Below are 25,260 nucleotides of genomic sequence, written 5' to 3'. Positions count from 1 at the left end.
AGGGTGCAGAAGTGTGGGGAGAAGAAGGACTGCTGGAAGTGGGCGGCAAGGAGGCCCATGTTAACTCTGCCTGTGAGCTATCTGCCAGGTGACAGGCTCTGAAACAGGCCTGGTGCCCTCTACATTCCAGCTCTCTGAAAACTTCCTCAGGAAGCTGGCTCATGAGGCTCCTCTCCCCTCCCCTCCAGCTCTGTGGGCTGGCCTCTCCAGTGGCTGCAGCAGCCGTCTCACCCCAGACTTTCAGACAGAAATAGAGGGCTTGTCTATAAGGAAACTGCTGTTCCCTAATATCCCGGATAACTGGGGAAATGGAACCATGGGTTTCTTCAGCAGGAGGGCCTGCTGGTCTGTACACTCTGGGTGCCACTGCCAGCACCCAGGAGCGTTATTGTCTCCCATGGTGACCCCAGCTAATGGTGCTGCAGAGCGTGTGGAGGCAGCTCTGATTATAAGCCAGTTTTCCTCTATTTAGGAAGCTGGCCCAAACCTGGCATCTGGCAATGCCTGCTCACCTTTTGGCTTGCTGTCCGTGTCTCAGTACTCACTGTTAATGGCCCCATCTCTATCTGGTGAGGCTATCCAAGGGGACTCCGCAAAGCAACAGTGAACAGCAGTGTCTCTTAGACACCGTGAACTAGAAAGGGGCCAGAGAGTGGAGGGTTTGGGGAAAGCAAAGCAGTTTTCAGGGAGGCTTTGGGATTATGGGGTGGGTTGTGGGGGAAGAGTACGGCTGTGACTGTTTGGAGGTGTCCTTGTGTTGTGTGTTTCACCCCCCACATCCCCCATCTTGCTCCTTATCTCTCCTCTTGAGTGAAATAGGTAGACTTGAGTCCAGCAGCAGCTGAGGCCTCAGCTGGACACTGACTCCAGGAGCCTCTGAGGGCAAGAGGGGAGTGTTCTGAAGGTTTGTTCTTAATTGGGACATAAGGAAAAAGATTCCAGTAGCCGTGTTTGCAAAAACACAAAGATCCTTCTGGTGATTGCACTGTCTCTTGTGAGGGGCAAAAGGGGCTCCTGTTCTAGGCCTGTAGGCATGCCGAAACGGGGAGAGAATGAGGGGTGAGGATGAATTGAGGAAGAAGGGTGTGTGTGTGGATGTGTGTCATTTTCTCTGTGAACTTGGGTTTGAACTCAGTCTCTGCTCTGTGTCCTGAGGCTGAGTCAGTTTCTTCACCTGTGAAATAGGAATGAGGAAACCCTGTCCCAACCCCACACTTGGGAGGATTATAGGAGATGTTTGGAAAGGATTTAGGGCAGTGCTGACTAATTGGTAGCTAGAGGATCACTGGGTCATCAACTTGGGGAGCTGTTTTCACACTGGAAGTAAGAATGTTAGAAACTGTATCTGGGCTCCTAGAGATCAGATGTGGCAACTGTCTTGGAAGGGTCTAATCAGACTAGAACATCAAACTTGGCTTCCAGCCTTCAGCACTGAAGGAGGCCTCTGGAGCCTCTGTAGCAGGACTCAGATGTCAGGGCCACTGAAAGGTGTCCTAAGTCAGTCTTAGGACTGACCAGCCAGTGCTTGTCACCCACTCAGGAAAGACAGCCTTTGTGATCTAATGGAATCCTAGGTGCGAATGTGGCCTGATATTCCACGTTACCTGGGCCTGTGTTGTGTCCTTGAAGCCTTTACAGTGTTGGAGGCAGATGCTGTTGCTCACGTTTTATTGATGAGGAAGTTGAACTGTTAGCAATTATTTGATTGCCTCCATTGAAACCATCATTTGAGAGTCTCTGAATTCAAATTTCCTCAAATGTATTTCTTCATTGACCCATTCTGCTATTGTAGGCAAAATTGGGCATAAGTTGTAAAATGAGTAGAATGTTCTTACTGGCTCCTTGTTCTTTGGGGGGGTTTCTTCCTTCCCATCATCCCACAGGCTCTGGAGCTAATGGGCAAACGCTCTTGTCTCTAACTTTTGGATGTCTCTTGTGTGCGACTCTTACCTCTCGCCCTCACTTTTACCTTTTAAGAAGTTGTCCACTGGCCGGGGAGATGGCTTGGTTAGATAGAGTGCCTGCTGTTCAAGCACGAGGACCTGAGTTCAGATCCCCAGCACACACTAAAAGCTAGGTGGCCGTGGGTATCTGTTACTTCAGCTTGGAGGAAGGAGACAGGCTAATATTGGAGCTCTCTGGCCAGCTTCTGAATTCAGCCAGCTCTGGTTTCAGTGAGAGAGTCTGTCTCAAGTTAAGGTGGAAAGGTGACTTTGACCTCTGACCTATATACTCACATGTACAGGTGAGTGCATCTGAACACACATACATATACATACCTCCCAGGGGGAGGAAAGAGAGAGAGAGAGAGAGAGAGAGAGAGAGAGAGAGAGAGAGAGAGAGAGAGAGAGAGAGAGAGAGAGGGAGGGAGAGAGAGAAAGGGGGCAAGAGAGAGAAAGTAAAAAAAAAAAAACCCAAAGGTATCTTTTTGATTTGGTGTTGGGCGGGACGAGTCTGGTCATTGGGCTCAGCACTTCCAAAGGTTCCAGGTCTCTGGACTCTCCAATGAACGCTTCCTCCTCATTTTGTCTTTGCTTCCTATGATCTACCAGGATGCACTGTTTTTTGAAGTTCCCAAAATGTTAGAGGAAAAAAAATGTCAGAAAGAAGAAAGGAACAGAACACCCTGGGAAAACAAGGGCTCACAGCTGCGGTGTTTTCAACTCAGAATTGCTCATTGCCAGAGTTGTGCTCCGGCCCAGTTTGTTTTTGTAGTTTGGTAGCTGCAGCCTTGTGGACTGTTCTCTCTTTTAATGATAAAAGCAACATGATGAAAGTGTGACGTGAAGCAATAAATTCTGCTTTGGGAGGAAAAGTGAAAGCAACAGGCAGGACTCCGGAGTAGGGAAGGTAAGAGCTCCAGGAGGCACAGTGACCTTACAGTGTGTTCCCAGCTTCCGCCCACAGCAGATGACATTCCCTTCATTTCACAGCAAAATGCAGCGACTTGCCTGAGGCCAGATGCCCTCCCACCCCCACCCTACCCCCCCCCCACACGCTCACACGCACACGCTGGATGACGCGTGGTGCTCTGACCCCGCTTAGGCCAAGGTCAGACTGTGGCAGGCAGTCTCTTGCTTAATAGTTTTAATAATTTTCCTTTCAATAATATATTGTAAAGCTTCAATATTACAAAAGGAGATAAAAGGGAAGAACTGTGGATAAGTCTGGAGATAAGCACTTTGCATCTTGGAGTTTTCAAATTTTTTTTCTCTTAAGGAAGTGGGGGCATTTGTTTTTGTGGGGAGGGAGATTAGGTCATTATTACCTCTGGGCAGATTGGTTTTGTGCCTTGGAGCAGGTAGTCTTTCAGGTGCTCTTTCTATAAGCCTTGTTTCCTTATGGAGTCAGGTCACTCTGACTGTCTCTGCACCGTGGGCGGAGAGAAAGATGAGCAAGACATTCAGAGTGGAGTCTGTGCAGTCTGCTGGTGCCCACAGGCACACAGTGACACTCGGTATCCAGGCATGCACCACCACCGCCAGGCCATCCATTCTTTTTAAAGAAATTCTCTACTTGGATTATTTTGCTTGTTTTGGTCATTTGATAATTAATATCAGACTATCAAAACTGGAAGGGATAGAAAAGTTTTGACTATTGTCTTTATCAGTAGGGGAAACTGAGTCTCAGAACTGACTGGAACATACAGAACATTTCTAACTGATCCAAGACCTTCAGAACTTAGGCTCTCCCCTCCCACCCATGTCTCAGGGCTCAGTGAAATGCCATCATACAGGGGTTCATACTTATTTTAACAGTTGCATATATTAGGATTTTTTCCCACGTGATTTGAAAAACAATGCAGCTAAAACTTGAAGCTCCTCATTTGGCAGTTATTATGACTTTGGATGTGGCCAGAATCTGCAGTCTATTTAAAGAAAAAAGTGTAAGTACAGGTTGGACCGGCTGAGTACAGGCTGAGATTTCAGAGGCAGTGTGTGGGTGAGGTGTGGTTAGCGCTCTTCCAGTGAGGGAGGGGCTTGCCTGCTGGCTTTAGTACTTAAGGGACCGGAAGAAGGAACTAGCCCTTAGTGAACCCCTTCTGCGTGCTGGGTGTCTTACTGTGAGTCAGCAAGATGGCCATTGGTATTCAGAAAGCTCCAAAGGTCCCTGCGCCCAAGGTCAGAGAGGACGGGAAATGGAGTTAGGGTTCAGCTCTCAGCCTGCTCCAGTTACTCATTTTAGCATTTAGTTTTCCACAGGTTGTGTGCTGGGACCCAGCCTTCCTTTTGTGTGGGCTGCACGCCTGTTGAGACCCGACTTCTCAGTACCAGGGCTCAGGTGGCAATGAATGAGGCTGGGTTGCTAGGTTGCCGTCATAGCCTGTTAATTTAAGGCTTCATTTTGATAGAATTTCAAAGACTGGAATTTATCAAATCTGACTCATGCGTTTAAGTGATAGATTACTTATCCTGCTGACATTTGGCTTGTGCTCCCATTGTGGTGATGCCACATGACTTCAGGAAGACGAGGTTCGTGCCTGTCAGTTTCTCTAAAGAGTAATTATTACATGGGTTTTGAGACTCAGTCATGTGTCTGTGTTTCCAGCATTCAGAGAATCAACAAGAGCCTATGAGCATCGGTTTGCAGTTTTGTACCCCTCCTAGCCCCACCAAGAAAGGGCTACCCGTTACTGCTGTAGTGTCTCAGTAGAGTACAGTGGTTATTACAGTGGTTAGCTCACCAGCACAGATGAAAGGGTTGTGAAAACAACCCATAGTGCCTGCCAGCAAGCTTTCGTCACTGCCCATGTGCTACGCACAGGTGTTGTGACAACTGGACCAAGTGGCCCCAAGATGCCCAGGTTCTAGTCCCAGAACCCATGGATGTGCTGCCTCTCTTGGTAAAGAGAGTTACAGGTTGAGGGAGGGAAGGGGTTTGGATTACCTGGCGCCTAGACAGAGCAGAGAGGAGGAGGAAAGGTATGGCAGGTGATGGAGGGATATGGGCTGTGGGTCCAGGAACATGGGCAGCCCCTGGAGGCTGACAGAGGTCAGAGGTGGATTTTGCCCTTGCCCTTCTGATAACCTGCAGATACTTTTGCCCAGTGAAGCAGATTTTGTATTTGTGATCACTAGAGCTTTGCATGCACGAGTGTAAGTGTGTTGGGTGTATATGGGTGAGTGTGTTTTGTTACTCTTCTGTTAGTAGACCTTTATCATACCTTATCCAAGGAGGAATTCAATTTGTTTATGAGAAAAGTAAGGTATCTAGTAAATTCTTTTTTGAAAAAATTTAAAAATTAAGTTTGATAAAATTAAATTTTTTAAATTAAATTTATTATTGTTACTATTATTTTGAGATAGAGCCTTAGTATGTGGCCCAGATTGGTCTCAAATTTACAACCCTATATCCCAGTGGATCTCAACCTGTGGGTCATGATCACTTTGGGAATCAAATGACCCTTTCATGGGGGTCTATTATCAGATAGCCTCCATATCAGATACTTACATTACCATTCATAACAATAGCAAAATTAGAGTTATGAAGTAGCAATGAAAATAACTATGGTTGGGGGTCACTACAACATGAGGAACTGTATTAAAGGATCAAAGTGTTAGGAAGCATGAGAACCACTGGCCTAGCCTCTACTTTTCAAGTACTAGAATTTTAAGCGTGTACTTCATGCTCAGCTTATCATCTGTTAAGATATTTATTTGTTTGTTTATTAGATGTCTGTGCACACATGTGTGCAACAGTGCTCATGTGTAGGTCCCAGGGATGGAACTCAGGTTGTCACACTTGGTGTCGAGTGCCTTTACCCACTGTGCCACCTCTCCAGCCAACCCTTTGTTGACTGTTTAAATTTTAAAGCTCACCATTTCTTTTAGACTCTTTAATGTCAGTGTATACAGGTGTCTAATTTATTTAACTGCTATAGTCATAATTATCTGTTCCCCTATTTACAGACATTCAAGATGGTTTTGCTTTTTTTTTTAAACCACTAAGAAGAAGCCATGAATTTCTCCTCTCCCTCTCGAAAAAATATCTCATATTCACATTGTAGCCTGGCAGACTTTGAACTTTCATCCTCAGCTTCCTGAGTGCTGGGATCACAGACATGTGTCAGCTGTAATCAAATTCTTATAATAAACACTTATTTGTGTGTGAGCATGCATCTGAGTACACCTGTGGGGAGCAGAGGCACTGGGTCCTCATGGAGCTTGGGTTATAGTGCCGGTGCGGCAGCCATGCTACATGGACTGGGTGAGGGGAACCAGCCAAACTCCTGTCCTCTGTAAAAGCCACCTCCATCTCTCTAGCCTTGTAAATACATTTTGTCACATCGATTTCTAAATTCTGATAAGTAGCCTTCCTACCTGAAAAAAATTTGTGTGTGTGTGTGTGTTTGGAGAGGGTGTATGAGGCTCTGTATGGCATGGCCATATGTAGAGGTCAGAGGACATCCTATGCCAGTTGGGTCCACTGATTCACCACATAGGTTCTGGGTATGGAACTCAGGTTGGGATTGGGGCAACTGCCTTTACCTCCCCAGCCTGGTCCTTTATTTTTATATTGCAGACTCCTATCCTCCTGTGATATTTAACACATTTTTAAAGAGACTTATTTATCTGACTTATGTTTGTGGGGATTTGTTTGTTTGGTTTTGGTTTTGTTTTGACAGGGTTGTCCTACGTAGCCCTGACTAGCCTCGTGCTAGCTATATTGCCCAGGCTGTAGTCCGCTTGCTTCAGACACCCGAGTCCTGGGATAATGGGCACACGCCACTGTGCCTGGCCTGGCCTGGTATAGTTTTGTAAGGTTTCCTTCTCACTAGATTGTGCCATTTGTGTTGTTTTCAGTTAGTTTGTGGTAGCACGACACGAAACGCTGCAGACAGATCCTGAGGATTCAACAGTGGAGTAGCGCAGTCAGCCCCTGCTGTCAACAGCCGACTTTGATCTTTGTGAGGCCCTGATTGTACACCTGGGGTCTTAGGAGCCATGAAGGATGGGTTGGAAAAAGGAAGCCGAAGGATCCTTACTACAGCAGGAAGCGCGTGTTCAAGGTCCTCTAACTAAGATCTGAGAGCAAGGTGGGGGCTACCTGCCACTCCATGCAGACAAAGCTGCTTCTTCCTAGGCTGATGTGGTCCATCCCTCAACTTCTTGGTCCCGTTTTCAGACAAAACCTGAGGTCCTACATCAATAGGAGACAGTGGAACTGAGATTTGAACCCAGGCCTGGAGACCAAGTTTTCCACATACCTCTGTGGAAAGATGATGAGCCCAGTGTAATAATAAGCTTCATCTTGTCGAGTGTGATCCTCGGAGCAAGACCACCTCAGCATCATTGAGAGCAGCTGTGACTGTCTAGAGCTCTTCAGAGGTCAGACTTGTTGATGTTGACACTCGCTCTTAGAGGAAGGGGGTGAGAAGCACCCCTGGCCCCTCACCTGAGAGTCCAGACCCTCCTCTTCTACTTCCTGGCCAGTTTTATGGGATTCTTCCCAAATTGTAGCCCCATGTTCTTGGGAGGAGTTTAGAGCAAGCCTGTAGATTAGCTGAAGGGGGCTCTGTCTTTATAGCTATGGGGAGCATCATCCACGCTGGGGTGGCCCTTACATGTGGTACAGATGCTTTAGGGTCATCCTTGCCCTGTAAGTCAGCCCAGTGAGCTCATTGCCTCTCCAAGTGGACTTACTAGATTTGCCCTTTGCCCTGCAGTTGGGGCTCTATAGAGTTTAAAACTTTTCAGGGCAAGAGTTCCAACGGCACCTCAGTTCTAGTCCTAGGTCTGCTTCTTTATAGATTCAGAGAACAACTTTTCAGCCTCAGTTTCCCCATCTGTAGGAAGGCCGAGAGGTCTGCCGTGAGTGGGAAGGGGATCCTGTGAACTCCAGGACACAAGCTGCTCATGTATCTCCGGAGTGGATGCTCACAGGCAGCTCCCCTCCTGATGCTCAGCATCCTTCGGTATCCTTGAGGAGGGCTGGGGACACAGGCAGCCATTGAGGTATCCATGGAGAGCTACTGATCTACGTCTGTGGAGAGAGTGAGGCAGCCTGTCTTACAGCATCAAGAGGATGAAATATAAAAGTATAGAGGGGAGGTGTGATCTACACCATGCTCTCTGCATGGACTCCCTTGCTAGGAGTGGCTGAGGAGACTACTTCTCTGATGTGGGGAGCTTGAGCAGGTTTTATCCCAGCCCTGCCACTTAATTTCCTTTGATGTGACTTAAGGGAAAGTACCTTGAATTTTAGAGCCTCCATTTTTTTTTATGGAATGAAGCCAACAGTTTCTACTTTGTAGACTGTGTGAATGAGACCTGCCATGCCCCTGGCTACACTGGGTGAGCAGTTGGCAGGGGCCGACTCTCCCTGCTCAGCAGACCCCTCCTCCCTCTCCTGCTGTTCACCCCCACACTGGGTGAGATGAGCAGAGGGGCTAGACAGGAATTGGGCACCCCAGGCTCTCTTGAGAAGGAGGCCTGTGCCTCCCAGAGGAGCGACGATGTGTGGTTTCCAGGTGCTTCAGTGGGCACGCCAGGCCGTTCTGGAAGGCAGACTGTGTTTGTCTTGCCAAGTACGAGATCGAGTGTCAGCCTTTTGCTTTCTGGGAATAATGTCTGTGCTGATGAGGTGGACTCAGTCATGGAGTGTTGTCAGGGACCAGGCTCTCCACCTCTCTGCCCTTTCCCACCCTGGAATGCTTTCTGGTTATTTTTACTTTATAATATTTGGAAAATATCCAAAAGAAGACAATAAGTACTACCTCTCCCTCCCTCTCCCATGGTGTGGCTGTTTTGGGGTCACTCACACTCTCATAAGTAACCCCTCACCCATGCTCTGTAAGTCAGCCCAGTAAAGTCATTGGTGCCTCAAGTTGGGTTTTAGTGGAACTGTCCACCCCACCCCTGTCCCAGGTAGCCCAGGTTATCCTTGAACTTGCTGCGTATAGGATCCTAGTCTTTTGGGTTAAGTCTGGGGCTAAAGGTGTGTGTGACAGGCCCAGTCCTCCCCTCTCCTCATCTCTGGAGGTTGAACTCTGGCGTACCGTGTGGACATCCTGCCACAGCCCGCACTGCAGCACCTCTGGTCTTGTATAAAATGCACAGCTACATATTTTGGCAGAGCACAGCTTTTAGTGAGTCTCACACACTTGTCACACTCACAGCCAGGTCATCGCAGCCTTGAAATGTTTCATCTGTTTTGTGATGGTGGTTGGTGCTCCCTGCTCAGTAGACCTTTCCTCCTGAGTGCTTGGTGCTCTCTGCTCAGTAGACCTTTGTGGTGGTGGTTGGTGTTCCCTGCTTGGTAGACCTTTTCTGTTGAAGGGCATAGAATATTTGACTTTCTCCTATTTTCTTCAATTCTTTGGACTTGATTTTCTAGTTCGTGCATGTCAGTGGTGAAGTGACTCTTGGCAGTCAGGGTGAGGCCCCTGCTTCTGACCATTGTGCACCAATGCTGCCTCCTTGTTTCTTACCCCCAGTCCTGGCGGACAGTACAATCAGCCTCTTGTGGCTTGCCAGTGAAATTTAAGTAATGGGTCAGCCTTTCCAATGCTTCCCTCTTAGTCAGGAAGTTCGCCCGTGAATCTAACCTAAATCTCATCTGCTGCATTTTAAATCCTCACTGTGGCTGGCTCCTCTCAGTGAGGTGGAGCAGAGCAGGAGTGCACACCACCTTCCAGCAGCACAGCTCAACTTCGGCCACCAGCCTTATGTCACCCTGGAGGAAACTTGAGGGGCTCTGGCTAATGCTGTCACGACTGGGAGGGCGGTCTCCGCATCAAGTTGCCACTGATAACGCCAGGTAGGGTTTCTGCACCTCAGAGAGGCCATCGTCCAGACCTCCCCTGCCGTCCACAGAGCTTGTGGGGCAGTGATCATGCAGGCTGTGTGTGACGCTGTGGGTCTCGCAGATTCATTCTCTGGGAAGAGATGTGATTGGGGCAGCTGATGGAATTGCGTCTCAAGCGATTTGACTGAGCTATTGGTATACATTGAAGAAGGATGCTCCCAAAGGGATGGGCATAAGGTTTGTTCTGGTCTTGGGACAGCTCTTTTAAGTGCGAGAGGCTGGGACCAGCCTGGGCCACCCACCCTGGCCAAATAGCAGCTGGAAACATGCTCTCTTAGTCAGTGTCCTTCATCAGGAAACCCCAGCTTTATATCCAGAAAGGAACATGCTATTGTGGAAGGGCAATGCTTGCAGAAAGCTGTAACTTTGAGGGCAGCCAGAGTGCCCTTTGTAGCCCACTTGGACATTTTAAAGTTGGCTGACAATAGCTCCATCAGGGTGGAGCAAGTCTCTGAGGATAGAGTTCAGGACTATTGGTCCCCAGCCCCTGGGGAATTACCTGCTGTAAGAGGTGGAGTCAGTGTCATTAGGGACCTGGCCCAGGCTGGCTGGCCTCCTCCAGCTGCGTGCTGCCCTTCCCTTCCTGGGCACCAGCAGATGCCACCTCCTTGTGAGCACACTGATACTATGCTTGGGTGAACAGTCCTAAAAGGAGATACTAGTTCTTACAAGGTACTGTTTCCTTCCTTGGCACAGTCTAATGCTGGGCCGAAATAAAACCAGTGTCTCCTGTGCTCCCACCTTAACCAGCCACACCAGGCTCTCTCTCCTCCTTTCAAGAGTGCACCTTTCTGCCTCCCTTGTTTGTTAGCCCAGAGTCACTTCTATGCTGAATGTCCCTGGTGCTTAACTCCGAGTCAGAGCCCAGGATCCCCACTGCAAAGTCTGTGCCCATAAATGCTACCTCTGGCTATGCTATGCTTAGGATCCCCGGGGTAGATGTCAGGGACCTGTTGCAGAGGTTCTGTTTTGGACTGGGGTATCATTTTACCAAAAAATGCTCTCAGTGGTCCTAATGCACCCTGATTTTCCTAAAGTTATGAGTAAGGGGTGCTTGCCATATCCCATCAGTGCTGTCCTTTATGGGAAGACAAGCATGTGAGACCCAAGATGCCTACAGCAGAAGTTTGTTTCATATGAACTTGGGAAAAAGAAGGGGGAATGATAGCTGAAAGCCAGGGCTTTCCTGAGTTGGGTGTAGAAGGAACCGTGGGCTGCGTCCCGCTATCCGGCTAGCTTTACACCCAAAATAATTACACGGAAACTGTATTCTTTTAAACACTGCCTGGCCCATTAGTTTCAGCCTCTTATTGGCTAATTCTCACATCTTGCTTTAACCCATATTTAGTAATCTGTGTAGCACCACGAGATGGTGGCTTACCAGGAAGGATCTTAGCCTGCATCCATCTCGGAGAGGAGAGCTATGGCATCTGCCTGAGGCATCTGCCTGACTCTGCTTTCTTTCTCCCACAATTCTGTTCTGTCCACTCCGCCTACCTAATTTTCTGTCCTATTAAAGGGCCAAGGCAGTTTCTTTATTAACCAATGAAAGTAACACATAGACAGATGACCCTCCTCCATCAGTTGGGTCAGCTTGCTGGCATGCCTTTGTGGATATCCCCGTGGAGGCCGTGCTCAACTATGTTGCTCTGCCTGGCAATTGAGCAGGTGATATGTGCAGGATGAGGATGCTTAGTTCAGGTCAAAAGATGAAAAAGAAATAGGATATCCATTTGCCTCTCCGTGGTTCTCCAGCCAGAGCCTGGAATCCCCTCCCTCCCCTTTTCTTTTCTTTCTTTTTTAGCTCTTTGGAGAGTGAGGATAAAGCTGTAGTACCAGACCGTAAGTTTTTGATTTGTGCCCTAGAGAAAAGACAAGTCAAAGGATTGGGTGCCTGCAGCGTGGTGGTACTCTTCCACCGAGGCTCAGGTCAGCTAGGAGGTCCTGGAGAACGTTGTAGATACCTTTCCCCAAATGAGTTAATGGGGACAAATCACTGCTGGAGTGGTGTCCTTTGCCATGCTTGGGTGTGTCCACGCATCTTTCTGTGACTAGCTCATGACTGTTCTCCATGGCTGAGCATCTCTGAGTGCTTGTGGCTGGAGCTTTGCTCTGTGTGGGCTGTTTTTGTGGGGCAGCTGCTCCTTTCATCCGCTGGGCTGCCCCAGCCCTCTCAGCCTTACAGAAGCTGTCACTCCCTGGAGGAAGAAAGCCTTTGTCACCTCTAGGCTAGCAGTGGGGTGCCAGTGTTCCCAGACTTGCAAATCTTGCCTAGAAAGATTGAGAGTCACCTGCCCACCTGCACCATTTCAAGCTGCAGTTTGCCGGTTACCTGCAATCACAGCCAATGCCCCGGTGATGGTGACTGCTGCAGAATTTCTAGGAATAGATTTTATATTTTAGGGAGACTCCAAGGCCATTGTTTGGACCCAAGAATGTTTGAGAATTACTATGTCACATTGCCCCCTATCTTGCTTTATAGTAGAGAAATGCAATGTGGTTAACTTGCCCAAGAACCTGGAAGGCTAACACCATCACATCAAATTTGTGTAATGTTCACACCTTTGAGAAGCCTAGCCCATCTTTCTGCTGTTCTTGTTTGCTGAGACCATTGTCTGGAAGCAATGGTCTGTTATGGGGAGCTGTCCTCTACACTAAGGAATGACTTGTGTATGTATGTGTGTGTATACCATATATAATACACTAAGGCCCTCCTATTTGTAAGTATGAAGAATGTCTCCAGTGTTGCCAAACATCCACTGGGTGCAAAATCATCCCAGTCAAGACCACTAGTTTCGTGGGAGAAGCTGTGACTCGAGCTGCTTCCTGATAGCTTTATTTTTGGGGATTTTACTTTTATAATCTGCATAATTGGCTTCTTCCCGGCTTGGCTAATGCACAGGGTTGCACACATAAATAGAAGTCACACTGCATATGAGCTCTCCCTTCATCTACATCTTGGCCCGTGGAGGAAGGCATAAATCAATTTAGAAAGACCTCTTGCTTTGGATTCTAGTCTGTGGCTTCTCTGCCAGCCCTGTGCTTCCCAGCTGTGCGATCTTGGGCAAGTCGCTTCCCCTTCTCCCCGTGCCTTGCCATATGATTTTGATGAAAAGAAGTGTTTGTTGTCAGTGAGAATGAAGTGACACCTTGCATATGGAAATGTTTATAAAACATTACTCATCTATTAAGTGGCAATGATAAACTTCAGGTCTAATTACTACCACTTGAGATTTCTTAGGTTTGAAAGTGCAGATCTCAGCACAGTGATTCTAGTTGTGATATTGGCCAAGTATATTACGCTTCATCTTCTGCCCATGGAGTTTTATCTTCTCCCTTCTCACCTTAAATTTAATCTTCCTATTCTCCCAGGTGACTATTTCAGGGCCCTCTGGGGCCCATTTTCTTGCAGGACTGATCAGTTGGCTTTTCATTTGACTGACAGAAACCAGTTTTCATTATTTATTTATTTTTCTTTTTTATGGTGAATTTCTGAAAGGCTGTCAAATGTCTTGTGAAAACCAAGCCACTTGACACCTCAGAGGGTCAGGTGAGAAGCCGGCATTAGCCTGCAGAAATGCTCTTAGGTAAATCTCCTAAATACTCCACTCATGTACTCTTTCCACTGGCAGGTGAGAAAACAGCCCAGAGGTGGCCTGCATCCAAGTGTCACAGGGCAAGGTGAGACAGAGGCCCAGGCACTCCAGGTTCTAAGGCTCTGGTGTGACAACTGCACCTTCCAGCTGCTGCGTCAGATGGTGGGGTGGGTCAGGAAGGACATGCAGGCTGCTGTAGCTGCTCTCAACCCCTTCCGGTGCTGCTCTGTAGGTCTTGTGAACCAGTCTTGCTCCAGTATCTTATGGATGGGATTTTATCAGAATATACATGACACATGCATGATTGTCTTAGAACATCTCAAGGGGGAAGGCAAGAACATAAAAGGGGCTGGGCGGTGGTGGTGCATGCCTTTAATCCCAGCACTCGTGAGACAGAGACAGGTGGATCTCTGTGAGTTTGAGGCCAGCCTGGTCTACAGAGAGCCAGGACAGGCTCCAAAGCTACAGAGAAAAACCAGAAAACAACAACAATAACAACAAAAAAGGTTCCTGTGAGGATGGATGCCTGGCAAAAATAATGGTCATGGGAGCTGAAATCTTTTCATTTTCCCTACATCCTTGAGCCTTGTCCCTTGGTGTCTTAGGGTTACGCTTGCTGTGCTGAAACACCGTGACCAAAAGCAGTGTTAGGAGAAAAAGATGTATTTGGCTTATATATCTTGAATCATAATCCAGTGAGGGAAGCCAAGGAATTGAAACCTGGCAGGAACCTGGAAGCAGGAGCTGATGTAGCGGCCATGGAGGAGGAGTGCTACTTACTGGCTTGTTCCTCATGGCTTGCTCAGCCTGCTTTCTAATCAAACCCAGGACCACAGTGGGTTGAGCCTTTCTACATCAATCACTCATCAAGCCCTGCAGGCTCACCATATGCACAGTCTTCAGATATTTTCTCAGTTGATGTTCTGTCCTCTCAGGAGACTCTAGTTTATGTCAAACTGACATAAAAACTAGCCAGCCCATTTGACCAGTTTCTTCTACTGAGAGTTGCTCTGATAATGTGGGCTTTCATATTAATGGTGATATGACTGATACTTATGGTTGAGTGTTGTTCACACCAGTGCGCATGTGGTCAGCCATTATTGCACATCTCATTTCATCCACCCATCACCTCACAGGGAAGGCACTGTACTCTCTCCATTTTGAAAGTGAGGAAGCAGGTTGAATGGCATACTTAAAGTCACACAGTGGGAGAAATGAGAATTGGATCCCTACAGTTCATGGAGCCTGCATGGCCTCGTTCCTACCGTGCAGTTACAGTGCCCCCACCTGCAGATCAGCCCCACTCTTCAGTAGATGCTTACAGGTTTCTATCTTAGTGTGCCTAGACTGCTGTTGTAAAATGCTGGGTGGCTTAAGCAACATAAGTGTTTCCAGCCTTGAGGCTAATGGTCAAGATGTCCACATGTTTGACCTCGGAGATCTGTGTCCTAGGCATTCAGGCTGGAAGCTGATGGTCAAGGTGTCCATGTGTTTGTCGTCAGAGACCTGTGTTCTAGGTGTGCAGGCTGAGACCACCTGCTTCTTCTAGTTGTCAGCTCTTCTTCCTCTCATAAGAGCCCAGTTATATGTCTTATTTGTTTTGAGGCACGGTCTCTCTGTGCTGTCCAGGCTGGTCTCGACCTTTAGAGCTCAAGAAATCTCCTTGCTCCCTTTAGTCTTGTGAGCAGCTGGAACTTCAGGTGTCATTACCATGTCTAGTCTAGGGTTCAAATTCCAGCTCAGTGACCTTTTGAGGGCTCTCTCCTCTGGATATGACTATATTCTAAAGTCCAGTGGAGGAGGACTTCAAATGTGAATTTTATTAGGGGACATGGGTCAGCCCACAGCAGCCCTGTGTGTCAGGTAGCCATTTTGATGGGTGACACCCAGCTTGGTAAGCTGCTGTTTGACCCCTGGCAGTAATAAGAGCCTGCTGACACCGGGAGCCTCAAAACTACCTGCTGTCAGGAACCACACCTTTATCCACAAGGTTTGCATCTACCTGGACAAACCTGTAACCTTCTAGAACCTCATCTTCCCTACTGTGGAGTGGAGTCAGGTCTGCCTTGGATAGACGACTAAATGCTTCCTATTAAAAGTGCTCAGGCCAGGGGACACTCCTGTAATTCCAGCATTCAGGAGGCAGAGGCTGGCTGATCTCTGGGAGTTCAAGGCCAACCTGGTCTACATAGTGAGATCCAGGACAGCTAGGACTATGTAGTGAGACCCTGACTTAGGGGACAGGGGGAAGAAGATGGACTGTAAGTGCTGAGCTCAGGGGGGTCTGACTTCCACCCAGTGCTTGATCCACGGCCCCTGGGGTCCTGGGGACGTAACATAGAACCGGGTAAAACCCACCACTGAGAACTGACTCTCCCGGCCGGCTTCTCCAGGACTATTTCTGCTTCTATATCCTGTTGGGGGACATGAGCAAAAGAGCTGCTGGCAGCTGTTTCTTGTCGATGCAGAGACTGTGTCCTGCTGTCTACTAGGAGTGAGAGTGGGATGGAGGCTGAGGTGGCTTAAAAGGAAATTGCCTAACAGGTGTTTGAGTTATGGTGACTTTGAGGAAAGTAGTTTTAGATTCATTTTCACTAGGATAGAAGTATTATGTCAGTGTACAAGGAGTCAGAGAGTCAGATATTGGGGGCTCCAGCAATGGCTGGATGGTCCAGAATGCTTGTTCTCCTCACAGAGGATCCAGGTTCAGTTCCCAGCACCACTTGGCAGCTCACAACTGTCTGTAACTCCAGTTCCAGGATGTCTAACATACTAGCATACTCTTCTGACCTCCGCAGGTACCAGATATGCCAGATATGCGGGCAAAATATTCATACATATAAGACAGTAATTGAGAGGGGGCCAAGATGGAGGGGTGGGGAACTAGAGGGATGGCTTAGTGATTAAGAACGGGAAATGTTCTTTCTCACGGAGGATCCATATCAGGTGCTCACAGCCATCTTTAACTAACGCTCTGAGGGATACCGTACCCTCTTCTGGACTCGTGTGTGCCTGCACTCACATACACACCACTAAAGAAAATCTGGTTTGTTTTTTAAAAGAAGGAAACTAGACCTGGTGAAACACAACATACTCTTAGCATTTAGGAGGCTGAGGCCAGAGAATTGTTATGAATATTAGGTCAGCAAAGACTCAAAAGCTCAAAATAATCAAACAGTTAAGCGAACGAGCAGGTGAAGCACCATGCTCATTTCACTCTGTGTGCTTCGAGCTTCAGGAAAAGGCTGGAAAGGCCTCCCTGCTTGGAGTAGGTGCACTCGCTGTGGTGCAGTGTGGGCCGGGGGCGTAGCGTGCGTAAGCTGCCTTCAACCACCCTGTACACACAGCCCCGTGCCGTCTTTCCCCTGCTGCGTCCCCCACACTTATCCAGACACTTCATATACTCTCTCATTTTAAAGGCCAAAAACCTTTGCAAGCAGTATGTGCAAAATGTACTTATGAATTTTAATTCTTACATAAATAACAGGTGGCAGAACACCAAATTAGGATAACTGGTGGTGGTTATGGATAATTTACATCGTTATGGCTCCCCTCCCTCCTTATCCCATTTCTTCCCTTTCTTTTCCTCTTTACTTTCTTCCTTTTTCAGGACCCTGAGAGTCCCAGGCTGCCCTCAAGCCCCTGAGTAGCTGAGGATAGCCTTGAACCTCTAATTCTTCTACCTTTATTTTCCGGATCCTGGGGCTTATGTGGTGCTGGGGATCAAGCCCTGGGCCTTGTATGTGCTAGGCAAGCCCTCTGCTAACTGAGCCACATCCCAGCCTGCTTTATTTTCTGAATTTTCCACAATGAGCGGGATCTTCACAGAAACCGACAGAAGAGATAGAATCCATAATTTCAGGATGTTAGAATCAGCATTCTTGATCTGCTTTTATCCATTCATTTCTTATGTTTCATAAACATAGTTGAGGGTGTGTGGGTGTATGTATATCTTATTTGGCAACTTTATACATGTACATAGTGTGTTTTGATTCTATTCATTCCCCATTTCTCTCTCTGGTCCCCTCATTCCCCATGGGCCCGTCTTCCCATGGTTCACAGAGTTTAATTATTGCTGCTTGTGTGAGCATGGGCAGGACTCACTAGTGGCTATAACACAGAAAAATGATCCCCTTTTCCCCACAGCCAACTGTCAGTAGTCCTCAGTTAGGGGCAGGGCCTTAGATCCTCTCTCTCCATCCTTGCTGGAATGTTGACAGGGAGGGAGCTCCCACCTCAGTTATAGCTTGATTTTCTATGTCCTGCAGCCAAAATGTGTGGTGTCTCCAGCAGTCAGGTCTCGCCATCTAGGAGGCTGTGTTTTAGATACAATATGATCTTGCCTGGTTTTCACTGAGTAGACACTTAAGCTTGGACTCTCTAGGTTATTCAATCAAATAGAAACACCTTTGGCATAGCCCTTTTTTGAGGGTCAGACACATAGGTAATTTCCATTCTTTGACTGTAAAAACAGCTTAAAACCATGCTGACCAACTTCTGAAACAGACTATAGAAATGTTGATCTGGAAAAAAATTATGGTGAAATTTGAGATTTTATGTTTTGTTAATGGGGATGTAGAAGGCCCCCAGCTCTTGCGTGTGTCTAGTGAATGAGGGACATAGTAGAGCAATGCATTCCTATAGAATTGTAGATAACTTCAATAAATGCTAACAGGAAAAAATGAGGATTTTTTTAAAATATGGAACACTTTAAAATATGGAACACTTTACAAATTTGCATGTTATCCTCATGCAGCAGCCATGCTAATCTTCTCTGTATTCTTCCAATTTTAGCATATATGTTGCTGTGCTTAAAAAATATAGCTATTTTATTTTATGTGAATGGATGCTTTGCATGCATCTGAGTTAACCAAGTGTGTGCAATGCCCATGGAGGCCAGAAGAGGGCATCACATCCCCAGAACCAGAGTTACAGATATTTGTTAGCAACTATGTGGGTGCTGGCAACTGAACCCTGGTCCTCAGCAAGAGCAACAAGTATTCTTAACTGCTGAGCTCTCTCTTAAACCTCAGGAACAAGGGGATTATTTTAAGGCATTGGTGGTCTGTCCAGAGGAACCTCAGAAGAAATTGAAAAGTACAAGGTTGTAACACATTAACAGTTTCAAGGGCTTGGGGAAGGCTCCTCCGTTTCATCTGTCAAAAACATATTTGTGCAGCAGGGATATAGAGCTTGCTCTGGCTTTGGGCCTTGCAGACCAGTCAAGTGGCAGGCAGCAGTACATTCTGGGTCTCCAAAGCAGTAGGAAGAACAAATGCCAGAGGGCTGATTGCTCTCTGACTGTGCACTGTCCAAATAAATGGCTTCTGGAACCATGTCAACTTGTGGGAGAAGGCTTTTCTCTTTCTTTTTGGCTCGACTCTTCTTTGGGTGTTAAACAGCAAACAGACTTTCTCTGTGAAGTGTGTCTTGTTATTCTTACCTGTGGTGTGGTATAATTTAGACCTTGTCAGAACAGCTGTCTTTACTCTGAATTTGAAGCCACTGCTCTCCTTCCCTTTCTGCTCTGAGCTGTTTAAATGACAAGAAGCATGCATAGAGAAGACCTTCCCCCTCCTCACTCACAATTTGAAGAGGAAAGCAGCATTCTTTAGGACCCTAGCAAAGAGATTTTTTTTTTAAATTAGCCTAACAGAGATGTCTGTGCCATGCAGTGGACTCCAAGGGTTGTGGGAAGCTGAGCTAGCCAGCCCTCTGCAGCTCTCACCTTTCCCAGGAGCCTCTGGGGAAGGGGCTCCACCTTCTCCCATGTGATACAGATCCCAAATACACTCTTGTTTGTCCATTCATCCTTGTGACGTTTTTGGCCAGTTATCCGTCACTTGATACTCGTGTGCCATGAAGTGTCTGGCTATCCCGATATCCAGTGAGTAAGACCTGCTTCCTTCCTGTTCTGTTAGAATTCAGTGAGGTAGCAGGCTTAACATACATGATTCCAAAATCACTTATTACATGTATTTATTTGTACCTGTGTGTGTGGTGGGGGTTGCTACAGCATGTCAGTGAACCACTTGCAGGAGTCGGTTCTCTCCTTTTATTGTGTGGATTCCAGGGATTGAACTTGGGTCGTCTTGTTTGGTGGCAAGTATCCTTACCCACTGAGCCATCTTGCCGGCCTACTTAAGCTCTTCCAAACAAAAATTCAGAGCTTAATTCAGTGGGTTTGGTGTTTGGATCAGTATTAAATGGGGGAGGAGCAAGTTCAAAACTGACTTTGACAGTGATAGCTAAGAGGAATTGAAAATGGGCTATTCTAACTGCGGGTCTATCCCTCTGTTCCTCCCCCTACCTCTTTTGGTGCTCCCTGCCCTGTGTTTCCAATTTCTGCCAGTTATATCTTCTCCCTGTGTGTTGAACTGTTTGAAAGGATTTATGGGTTACAAAGTGTTAACATCAAGCTTGTTAGTAACTGTTGTGTGCTGGGCATGTGTGTCCAGCTGTATGTTAGACACACTGTATCTCAGTGTTCCCTCTCCTGTAGTTAGGTTACTATCTGCATGTAAATCAGAAATAGAAAGCTCATAAAAGGTGACTTGCCCAGGACAGTTCAACTATAAAAGACATTTGAATTCAGATATTGGTCCTGTCCAAAGGACTAGCAATTAAAATTTTAATATATATTTATTTTTATTTTATGTGTTTGAGTATTTTGCTTGCATATGTTATTTGTATCGCATGTGTGTGCAATGGCCTCAGAGGCCAACAGAGGGTGTCGGATCCCCTGGGACTAGAGTTAACAGCTGATTATGAGTTACCACATGGTGGTTGGGAATATAGGTCCTCTGAGAGAACTGCCAGTGCTCTTTACTGCTGAGCCATCTCTCCATCCCCTAGGACTTGCCTTTTTTTTTAAAGCTTAGTTGGGTTAAATAAGGTATATAAATGTTCATTGAGCACACAGGAAGATGCCCAATAAATGCCGTTAGCTACGAGGAAAGTGCGATGACTCCTGACACACAGATGTCTCTACGGGAGTCCTGCTGTCTGCTGGTGTGTGTCCCTTCCATCACAGACGGTACCCACCACCACTATCACTCTAGGGATGGTGAACCCAGCAATTCTGTGCTTCTTCCCTTGTACCTGCGGTGGCAACATAGCACCAGAGTACAGCTGTCTGCCCTCCCACACCTTGCTGCCCCCTGCCCATGCTATCCTCGCCTTCCTTTCTCTTTTGTAGGCCAGGTTGACGTAGAGCTTGTGATTCTTCCATCTCAACCTCCCAGATGGCTGGGGATTCTGGATGTGCACCATTGTGTCCAACTTTGCATCACGTTCCTTGCTGCCTGTGGCTGTTACTAAGTAAAACATGGGTTACTTGAGCATAAAGTGTTATGATGCTGAGATAGTTCATGTGAAAACCAAGGAGATGCCAGGTATTGAATGGGCAGGTCACATGTACAACATGGATTCGATGAACAAAGTGTGGTTCACATCTGGGGTGGGATGAAGCACACAGTGCAAGATTTTATTATGTGGTTTAGAATAGCAAACATATTCAAACTTAGGAATTGTTTATTTGTAAACATTTTCCATTTAACATTTGGGGTTATAGTTGAGAGTAAGTACCTGAAAACATGGAAAATGAAAATTCATACTGAGGCATTCTACATTATGTTTATTTGTTTGTTTTCTTATTTATGCTTTGTTTGGTTGGGTTTTTTTTTGGATTTTGGTTTTCAAGACAGAGTTTCTCTCTGTAGCTCTAGCTGTCCTGGAACTAGTTCTTGTAGACCAGGCTGGCTTTGAACTCACAGAGATCCTCCTGCCTCTTCCTCCCAAGTACTGGGATTAAAGACATGTACCGCCCATATTCTGCATTTTAAAGGTGAATAATTCATGTGGGGGAGCCACTGAGGAAATCAGTCTGATGCTTCTCAAAAGCATAAATGTAGAATCCGCATAAAACTGATGAATTCCACTCCCAGGAGAATGAGAATGTAGGTTTCCACAGAAACCCCTTGTCCACAGCAGCATTATCTGTGATATCCTAAAAGTGAATATAGTCTAACCGGATGTCTGCCAGCTGAGTGAAAAATGTGATATATCTCTGTACAATGGAATATTACTTGATAACAAAAGGGAGCAAAATACTGAGAATGCTATAAAGATGAGCCTTAGCAGGTTTATTCTAAGTGATATGATTCTGCTAATATTCAGAAGAAAGAAAGTTAATGAAGGTAGAAAGTAGATTAATTGTTGCCCAGGGATGGAGTGAGTGGGTGATGGCTAGAAGATTGGGTAGAAGGCCTTTTAACTTTATTTATAGGGTCTTGGTGTTACTCAGGCTGGTCTTGTATTCAACTGGTCCTTTGTCTTAGCTGCATCTACAGGCATAAGGCAAGGTACCAATGTGGGATAGGGGCATATTCTTAGTGGGGCAAACTTACGTGATGACTGTACCACTTGGACTGGGTCCATGGGACACAAGGCATGGTACCAGTGTGGGATAAAGGGCGTGTTCTTAGTGGGGGCAAACTGATTGACGTGATGACTGTACTCGGAATGTACTCAAAGCTGTTATACTGAACTTATAAAATGGAACCTTGATTGACTTGTGAACTGTATCTCAATACAATACAATAGCTGTCCTTGGCCAGGCAGTGGTGCACGCCTTTAATCCCAATACTCAGGAAGCAGAGGCAGGTGGATCTCTGTGAGTCTGAGGCTAGTTCCAGGACAGGCACCAAAGCTACAAGAGAAACCCTGTCTCAAAAAAAACCAAACCAAGCCAAACAAAACAAAAAAATCCAAACAACTGTCCTCTATGCTCCTTCCACCCCAACAAACATGCCACGGATCTTGCTCACCTAAATGACGGTAGAATTGAGAAGAGAGTGATTAAGTTCCACACATATTTTTTTAAACTTTTGGCTTTTTATCAGTTTATCTTCAACAAAATCTACTGGGGCAAAAGGGCTTGCTTTAGCACAAAATTAAATATTTAGCTCTCAGGTGATTGTGTCAGTGGACCTAGAAGTAATATTCCCCCTCAGCTTTTCTTCATTTCTAGCTTTTTTCCCTAAGGACTGCATATTGCTTTTTGTAAATAACAAGCAAAAAATAAACTTTCATGAAATATATATTCCATTGGGTTATGCATGGCTTCTACCTGGTGAGCAGCTTAAAAATTAAATTTTGAACTTTCATTCTAGGAAGCTAGTGTTTTTAGGGGAAAAAGAAGTGACTGATCTCATAGATGGTTGTCCACAAACTGGCCTGACAGACACAGTGAGGTCCTGCTTTGGAGCCTCCTGTCTTTTATCTTCTCCTTTCTCCCTGTCAGACCACTAAGGACCTGGACCGGTTCTTCTCATCGCTTTGGTCTGTATGAATTTGTATGAGCTTTCTGACAGAGAGGAGGTGATCTTGATGACGGTGGAGCTGAGTGGTCAGGTCAAGAGGAAGAGCTGCAGCAAGCTACGCCGGAGTCCAGGAAAGAACGGTCACAGCGTCTGTGCGCCTGAGCCCGTGTTTCGCTCTGCTCTCCAAGCACACTTGTTCAGGCCGGCATTGCATAGCTGCCTGCTTGAGAGCAGAATGTGTAGTCACTGCCAGAATGCAGCTGAACTGTGCACAGCTCCTTCCTGGCACACAGAGCATTGGCAGCGTGGAGTGTGACCTGCGTTTCTTGAGCTTATGGATAGCATATCTGGGACATCAAAACCTTCCTGCTCAGTTTGTGCAGGGGTGTCTGCCTGCATGTGAGGTCTCTGTGCCATGATGGAGGAAAGTGGAGGGCAGCTCCACTGAGTGCCTGCACCGTGCTCCCAATTAAAAAACGTATGTATCTCTGTGTATTCAAGCATGCGTGTATTATTGTGCACATGTGGAGGTAAGAGAACAATTTTCACGAGTTAGGAATCTCTCCATGTGAGTTCTGGGGTGTCATGCTTGCCAGCAAGCCTACCAGCTAAGCCATCTCACTGGCTAACATTGGTGTTTCCTAGCCCTCCATTTATTTAAAAGGCCTTTAATATAAAAATGTTTTTCAGTAAATCCAGTGTCATCCACTCTCCTCCCCACCCCTGCTCTGAAATTCTACTGGAAGTTCACATAGAGCAGAGTGAGCCATCTATGCAGGTTGGTGGTCTGAGGATCAGGAGCTGTGCAGAAGTTTCTAGAAGCTGTTGGGATAATACAAGTAAGAACTACAAGAGCCTGGGTTTGATGGAGGAGGGAGAGGAGCCAGCATATGATTGACATTTTATTTAATTTATTTTTTAAATGTTTATTTATTTATTATGTATACAATATTCTGTCTGCATGTATTCCTGAAAGCCAGAAGTGGGCACCAGACCTCATTACAGATAGTTGTGAGCCACCATGTGGTTGCTGGGAATTGAACTCAGGACTTTTGGAAGAGCAGGCAATACTTTTAACCGCCGAGCCATCTCTCCAGCCCCAGACATATTTTATAAGAAGAGAGGACCAGGTCTCCTTTGTTACTTGGGGCAGGACAATAATGACTTTGTTTCACTGTTGCTATTGACAGTTCATATGTATATATACACACACCCACACACCATTATTGCTTCTCACTGACACGGTTTACTGTGGCGTTCCTGCTTCTGTCTTCTAGGTAGGAAGGTCTGGAGAAGGTATAAAGCTAGCCCTTATCACACAGGGCTCACCATAGGGATCCAGATCTTTTCTGTCCAAAGGCCATTGAGCAACAAACCTAATGAAAGTGTATCAGACCTTTTGAGTTTATGGCTGAAATAAAAATAGCTAGAACTCTGTTCTCAGTCAGAGCCAGAAAATTAAATTGGAATGTTTACACAGCTTCATGATGTTGGATCAAATATCCAGACAAATCTAAATTTATGAGCTCTGTAAAATCTGAGTTGTTGAGAAGGATGGAAACTGGGCTTTGGGGATGCAGGAGTAGGGTCATGTGACTTGGTGAAAATATTTTTGAGTTCCCAAACTGTTCCTGGTCATGTATTTCTGGATGACAGTATCTGGACGTTTTCTTACAACTGATAAAAAGGGGAAAAAAGGCCTTAATTAAAATTTCTATTGTCTTTGCCACAAAGGAAGGAAGACTTTGGGTGGTTGTCATGGTGATGACTGAATACACCGGGAGTGGGTAGTGATTGCTACCCAGAGCCCTGAAACGAGCATTTGCCATTTTCCTCACTCCCTGAGAGGCCGTCAGTACCAAACTGCATATTTCCTTAATAGCTTTTTAAATTCACATTTGAGCCACATGTGTGCCTGCGGGGGCAGGCCCTCCCACGACAGCCACAGTTGCAGCCATGACGGCTGAATCCAGTTCTAATTGCTCTCTGTTCCCAAGGCAAAACCAGCGGATGCAAGGTGCTGGGGAGAACTCAAACAAGGCGATTAGCAACCAGCAGCCTTTCTGGGTCACTGAGGACAGAGGTGCTTCAGCCCTACAGCTCTTCCCTTGCAGACGCTCAGAATGAGGAGATAATGCATGGCGACTCTGAGTGCTGCCACCAGGCCTCCCATCCCTTGGCACTGGGAACTGTAGCCACCATGCAGCTTGTTGGCCTGGCTGGTGGAAGAAGGGTAATGGTGGAGATGACTTTTCCAGTGGAAGGGAAACCAAGTCCAGTAAGAACAAATGGTTTTTCTATGTTTTACTTCTTTCTCATTCTCCCCACCCCCTGTGTGCGTGTGTGTGTGTGTGTGTGTGTGTGTGTGTGAGCATGCATGTGTAAGCATGCACTAGAGGACAACCTCAGGTGTTATCCCTCAGATGCTGTCCTCTTTACGTTTTGAGGCAGGCTTTCATACTGGGACCCAAGGTTCTCTGATTTGCCCAGGCTAGCCTGCTGTATGGCCAGTGAGCTCCAGAGATCTCCCTGCC

General features: G+C 46.6%; 1 protein-coding gene and 1 non-coding gene across 2 annotated transcripts in view; one reads left to right on the top strand and one right to left on the bottom strand.

Annotated features, from left to right (window-relative positions):
- Positions 1-25,260, top strand: part of Plekha7 (pleckstrin homology domain containing A7) — a 187,868-nt gene that overhangs the window by 74,824 nt on the left and 87,784 nt on the right.
- LOC119806017 lies at positions 18,115-18,225 on the bottom strand. The gene has a single exon (XR_005284072.1). It is a non-coding gene; the product is annotated as a U6 spliceosomal RNA (small nuclear RNA).

This window comes from Arvicola amphibius, chromosome 1, assembly GCF_903992535.2.
Source record: "Arvicola amphibius chromosome 1, mArvAmp1.2, whole genome shotgun sequence".
Lineage (NCBI taxonomy): Eukaryota > Metazoa > Chordata > Mammalia > Rodentia > Cricetidae > Arvicola > Arvicola amphibius.
This window is presented reverse-complemented; position numbering and strand designations above follow the sequence as displayed.